Below are 6,736 nucleotides of genomic sequence, written 5' to 3'. Positions count from 1 at the left end.
GGGCCGAGGATGATTCAATTGGTCACATTACTCTGCATGGAGCCTATTAGTGTTCCCGGAAGACAGACGACTGAGGGAGGGGGAAAAGAACAACACCTTGTCACAATTCATCCAAAAAGCAGCTTGTTGCTAGTTGGTGTCCCGTAGCTACTGCAAAATAAAAAGTGTTGGGAATGTGTCTGCATACAGTATATTTAAGTGTACACATGCAAATCTTGCTCAATTGGTCTTGCATCTTGCAACATATATTTTATGTGTGGTTTGCCTAAAAATACACCTTAAAAGAGTTATAAACAAGTACATACATAAATAAGAAACAATGTTCAGACAATCAGTACTTCTATGTTATGTCAAATAAAAACAACGCAATTCTCAAAAGCCTGCTAAAATGACAATATTATTCTACTTGTGCATAACTTTAAAGGGCATCATGAAGAACGAGCTGCAGGCCATTAAGTTTTGGTCTTGTAGGATATCAAATAAAACTAGACACAATATATTTGTATTTATATAGCTCTTTCACAACAGCTGCAGTTGAGTTTGTCTCAAAATATGTTGCACTGGTTTTCACAGCAACCTCCTTAATTGATAATGACACAGTTATTATATCACTGCTTGACCGCAAAATGGTTAATATATTAACCGCAGGGCTTCTTTGCTGGTGACAAAAGAATAGCAAAGGCACATGACAGGAGGTCAATTCTCAGCGTTGCTTTTTGACCCTTGAGCAGCAGGAAATCTGTTTGTACATTACATTGTCCTGGATACACATAGTATATAAATACATGATTATTCCGTATGTAGTGTTATTACATGTTTTGCCATTACACTCAGACCAAGCCCTGGGTCGCTTTAAGATCTTTGTGGTCTAACAAGGAGCACAGCATCTAAAACCATGAGCACCATTTTCAGTCCAGCACCGGATAAATGACATCTTGAGGCCCACTTTAAACAACACAGCAGAGTCGACAGCTGTGCAAGCAGCTCTGTGAGGCTGCAGTTCGCCACAGGGGTGCTAATGCAAACCAAGGGCATCCTCAGGAAGTTGGTATTCTATATATTTAGCAAATTAGCATTCTGCAATTATTCATACAATCATTCAAATATAACCAGACTTGATAATAGGTTAAATTACTGTATATTATTCATTATACACTGGACTACTTCAAAAGAGCATCAAACATTCATTATGCTACAGTTCAAGTTCTGACCAGAACAAAGAGATAAGAACATAGTTTTAAAGGCTTTACAATGGTTCATAATCAGCTGTAGAATAGATTTAAAGTTCAGCTATTGGTCTATAAAGCATTGAATGGTTTGGGTCCTGAATACATCAAAGAAATTCTGAGTGAATATAAGGCTTTGAGATTTGACAACTCGGGTCATTTAGTGGAACCCAGAGTTCACAGGAAACATGATGAAACTGCATTTAGCTGTTATGCTGCACACCACTGGAATAAAATGGCAACAAAAGTGAAGTCAGCCCTGAGTGCAAATGCTTTCAAATCCAGATTTTTTAATCTTTTTAATCTAAACTTTGCTGCTTCCCCGTACCTTTGATTAATGTCTTCTAACCATAAATTAAATAATTTATTTTCTCTCTGCAATTTTATTTAAAATAAAATTACTTTTAAAATTGTTTAAATGTTTTTGAAGTTTTATATTAATGTGTATAAATCCTGTCATTGTTAATCTTCTATAATGATTTTGGTAAACTACTTTTGTTTTCTCTGCATGGCTTCTGAATGTGTGTAAATGCTTTTAAGTGTTGTCTCTTTGCTTGAGTAGTAGTAGTTTCGTGTGGTTTTCACACCTCCTGTCTCATCCCTGCCATTTCCATTTTTGAGGTGTGTAGTCGAGAGCAAGTTTTAACGCTTGGTTCGACCACCAGGGTGAGATTCCTCTTAGTCAGGCCCCCAGAGTGCTAGCTGCACTCTAGGGAGCCGCTCAAGCCTCCACACGGCGGCAACGTGGGAATCTCGGTCGTGGAGGTTTGCTTGAGTGAAGCACATTGAGTTGCCTTATGTATAAAATGAAAGGCATTTACTACAAACGTATCCCCTCTCTCTCTCTCTCTCTCTCTCTCTCTCTATATATATATATATATATATATATATATATATATATAAATGTATATATATATATATATATATAAATGTATATGTATATATATATATATATGTGTACAGTGAACCCTCGCTACTTCGCGGTTCACCTTTCGCGGGTTCAGTGCTTCGCGGGTCTAAAAAATATTCGGGGGCATTGTAGTTTCGACGAGCGGCACGACGGGGCGCTGGAGCGGTTAGACGGCCGGCGTACGCCGAAGAAGAGCGTGGGCGAAGAGGAGAGTGGACGAAGAAGAGCACGTTCCCCCGGGCACGATTTGGGGCGACGTTTCGCGCGGTTCGGACCGTACCAGAGCTCCGGCTGGCGTGCGTGGCAGTTAAGCCGAAGAGGAGCACCTTCCCCGGGCACGGGCGGTGCCAAGCGGCCCCTAAGTTTAACCGAATGGAAGCTCCGGAGGAGGCCGGCCGGCGTGCGTGACAGTTACGCCGAAGAGGAGCACCTTCCCCGGGCACGAGGGGAGCGCGAGGCTGTCAGTTATGAATGAATAAATAAATAAATGAAGAATGCCACCTTTCATTTCACAGGGCACACCGGACGTACCAGCAGGTAAAAGTCGAAGTAATTAAATAAATACAAAAAGAAGTAATTGAATAAATACAAAAATAATGGCTGGGGAATAAAAAAATAATAAGTTTTAATAATAATTTTTGTTTTTGTTTTGTTATAACATGAATTTTACTCTCTCTCTCTCTCTCTACCCGTATAAATATATATATAAAAAAAAAAAAAAAATATATATATATATATATATATATTTTTAAGCATTTTTGAAGGTGCGCCGCTACTTCGCGGATTTTCAGTTTTCGCGGGTGGTCTCGGTCCCCATTAACCGCGATAACCGAGGGTTCACTGTATATATAAATATTAGGTGTGTCAGAAAAACGCGTTATTAATGGGATTAATCCAACCCCCTTTTAACGCGCTTTTTTTAACAAGCAATTAACACTTATCTTGAACAATGAACAATGTAGTCCTATGATGTAGCGCTGACGCTTGCAATACCGGAAAAAACACCAACCATGCGAAATAGAGGGCACGCCTGCATGGGCTTGCTGTGCGGCGTTTTCGCCGGTTTATAGAACTAAAAGCATCATGGTGAGTGGTAAAAATTCAATTCTGAATGGCAAGGTTTTTTTTAAAAAAACGTTACCTAATCGTGTCATTGATAAGAACAGTCATTTGCATGTATTGCCATCGTGAACTGAACTACTATTGCAGCACGTCCAGTTTAAAATACCCTTTGATGGCTAAACACACCGCTGATGCCGATTCTCGAGCCCCTTGTCATCCATGGATAATTTGCGACAGAAACCGATGGATGGATCGACTAAAAAGAGAAGCCATAGCTAAGTGGGTGACCACTGCGTGTTAGCATCGCAGAGGATGAAGTATCTGGCATTGCGTCCAACAACTGCACTTATGAATTGTCCTCGAGATACACCATTGCAACCCGCATTCGAGACTTGTAGGAAGGTGGAAGCAGTCGCGCTCACCGGTGATTACTGGACTTCTCTCAGTAACCACAACGACCTCGGTGTGATAGCCCATTATTTTGACCCATTTCATTTGTTGGCATTTTATATTTCTTATATTTCACCTATTTGATCCCTTAGAAAGGCTGTTGAGATACTGTTTTGTGTGACTTTGTTTGTCCAATCCAATGATTTGTTTTTTCAATTAAAAAATAAGTATTTGCATAAAAATAAATTCTCATATATTAGAGGATTTACAATTCACTAAAATATTTAATTATATACACAATACAGTAATACCTCGCTACTTCGCGGTTCACCTTTCGCGGGTTCAGTGCTTTGCGGGTCTAAAAAATATTCAAAAATTAAAAACTTTTTTGCCCGGGCACGATCGGGGCTCTCCATTCGCTCCGCTCCGCGTGGGTATTGTAGTTTCGCCGAGCGGCACGACGGGGCGCTGGAGCGGTTAGACGGCCGGCGTGCGCCGAAGAAGAGCGTGGGCGAAGAGGAGAGTGGACGAAGAAGAGCACGTTCCCCCGGGCACGAGCGGGGGCGACGTTTCGCGCGGTTCGGACCGTACCAGAGCTCCGGCCGGCGTGCGTGGCAGTTAAGCCGAAGAGGAGCACCTTCCGCCTGGGGCACGAGCGGGGCAAAATTAAACCGAGTTCAACCGAACGGAGACACGCTTCGGGGGAGCAGGTCCGGCGTGCGTGACAATTAAGCCGAAGAGGAGCACCTCTTCCGCCCGGGCACGAGCGGAGCGTGAGGCTGTCAGTTATGAATGAATAAATAAATAAATGAAGAATGCCACCTTTCATTTCACAGGGCACACCGGACGGCGTACCTGCAGGTAAAAGTAATTAAATAAATACAAAAAGAAGTAATTGAATAAATACCCTTTAAGTTACCCTTTTCCCCGCTTCCTCGCATCTTGGGTTCTTCCTCCAACTCGCCTTCCGGCGAGCCCTGACAGCTTTTGGTCAATCTGTCTCAAATTTGAAAGTGTTGGCCAATCTGATTTTTGATCATATGACTGCTCCTTGATGTAATGTTTTCCTCTGATACTGTTAAACCTACTACCGTCACTACTAACCCCCTCACTGCTAGTCGGTTCTCTGAAGCCTTTGATCAGCTTGGTATTCCGTCTTCAAATACAGAGGAACTCAGCTTTTGGTTCCACTCACGTTACTGTCATGATCCGTCTGTTTCTCTGTCCAGCAGTGGGCGTTCCCTCCGCGCGCTCCCCGTCGCACGTCACCGGGCAGACGCGCCCAGCCGCGCAGCTGACGCTCATCACCTGCTGATTACCTTGACTACATAAGCCGTCGCCGAGGATCGCTCGGCGTCGGATAATTATCCCGCAATGCTCACGCTCATAGTTTATGCTCACGTTTGATCCATGTTGTTCCGTGTCTTGATTTTCTCGTTCATAGTGTTTCTTGATTCAGCTACTTTTCGGCTCGCCCTTGGTTCTCGTTTTCGTTATCTGGATTCATCTTTCCCTTCTGTGGTAAGACCATTATCGTTTTGTAGTTTATTCTTGCTATGCAAGCGCTTTAAGTTAAATCTCGTTTTTGGTTCCTGGTGCGACCCGGTCCACCAGCGTTTTCTGTTCTCGTCGCTCGCGACGCTGGTAATTGTATATATACTCCTAAATCTATGTTTGTCACTAGTCCATATCCTAGTGAGGATATGGATTGATTGTTCTCTATCGGCCCCAATAAACACCTGGTCTGAAACTCTTCTTGTGGTCAGCGTTTGTGGAGTTCACTCTTCGCTTCCGGCCTCGGCCGGACAGCGACCCTATCAGTTACCATAATATTTTGGATTTTGTAGCTCTATTAAAAATGATGCGGCCAAAAGTAAGTTACGGAGCCATGGTTTAATGAGAGAACTCGTGCAGCTACACAAGAATGTCGCAAAGCTGGTGGAAAAAAGACAGGCTGCAGGTTTTGTATCAAATCCTAAAATGCAACTACCGGTTTTACCAAAGCAGGATCAAAGAGTCCAAAAGGGAACACTCGGCAAGTCTTATTCAGGCAAATCATCTTAATGTTGCTTCTCTATTCATTCACTTCATGCACTTCAGCCCCAGCAGCCAATTTAAAAAGACTGAAATTTACAACTGTGTAACGATCAATCACGGCTAACTTGTTTTCTGAAGCTGAGCCATGGCTGGTCATTAGCTGAGCCCTGAGCAACTGTATTGTCATTTTCATCTCAGAGGAGGGGCAAGTGGGCCGTTCAAAAACGTGTGGATTTTACTGATTAACTTGTATTCCACAAACAAGATATTTATCAGAAGAATGCTTATGCATCGTAAATGACTGTTTACCTGATTCCACGACATGAACTAAGAGCAGAATTTATATTGGTCTGACGCGGATCACGTGACCGGCGAGCGATTTCCTAACTTTCTTTTCACTTAGAGGAGGAAAAGAAACACAATTGTCCTCTTACGATCCGCAATACGTTTTTTATATCCTTGAAACTCACACGGCGGACTATTTAACCATTTAAGAACATTGCGATGCTGTTTCCAATTGGTCCACTTTGGGTCACATGGCCCACAGTACCCAGCAATTGCTAAGCTTTTGTTTCGTTCGCAGGCTGGCAAGCAACACAGTTGGTCTCTTTTTTGGTCTCGTTTTCACCTAAAAATGTGTGTGTTTGATGTTTGGCATGTAAATGGTTTGTTGTGATCATTTTATATTGGTCACTGTCACTGTTGCTCGGAATGTCGAGAATCAAGTCGCCCCCTGTGCCAGTTTGCTGATATCGCTTCTCGGCCTTTTGGCTAAGACTGCGATCACCCCCCTTTGGCGTTCGCGTTCTATACCTACTGTGGTATAAAACCTCTCTCATTGGGGGATATATCAGCTGTTCTTTACTGTTGATAATAACCTTTGTATTTTCAGTTATCCAACTAAGGTAAGTAAATATTAACTAGTAATTGTTATTATTTATTATATACGTCCTGTGGTTCTCCGGCTATGTCGGCCACCCATGCCGGCATGCGGAGGCACCACAGTGTACGTTTTACTTTCAAGGAAGTTAGTGGAGACATCCTGGTAATGTCCAGACTGGATTTTTCCAGGAAACTTATCCAACAGACTTTGAAATTTAATGCTAGTGAC

The sequence above is a fragment of the Idiotropiscis lumnitzeri genome, chromosome 7 (assembly GCF_059441095.1).
Source record: "Idiotropiscis lumnitzeri isolate Australia: NSW breed Sydney's pygmy pipehorse chromosome 7, RoL_Ilum_1.0, whole genome shotgun sequence".
Lineage (NCBI taxonomy): Eukaryota > Metazoa > Chordata > Actinopteri > Syngnathiformes > Syngnathidae > Idiotropiscis > Idiotropiscis lumnitzeri.
This window is presented reverse-complemented; position numbering follows the sequence as displayed.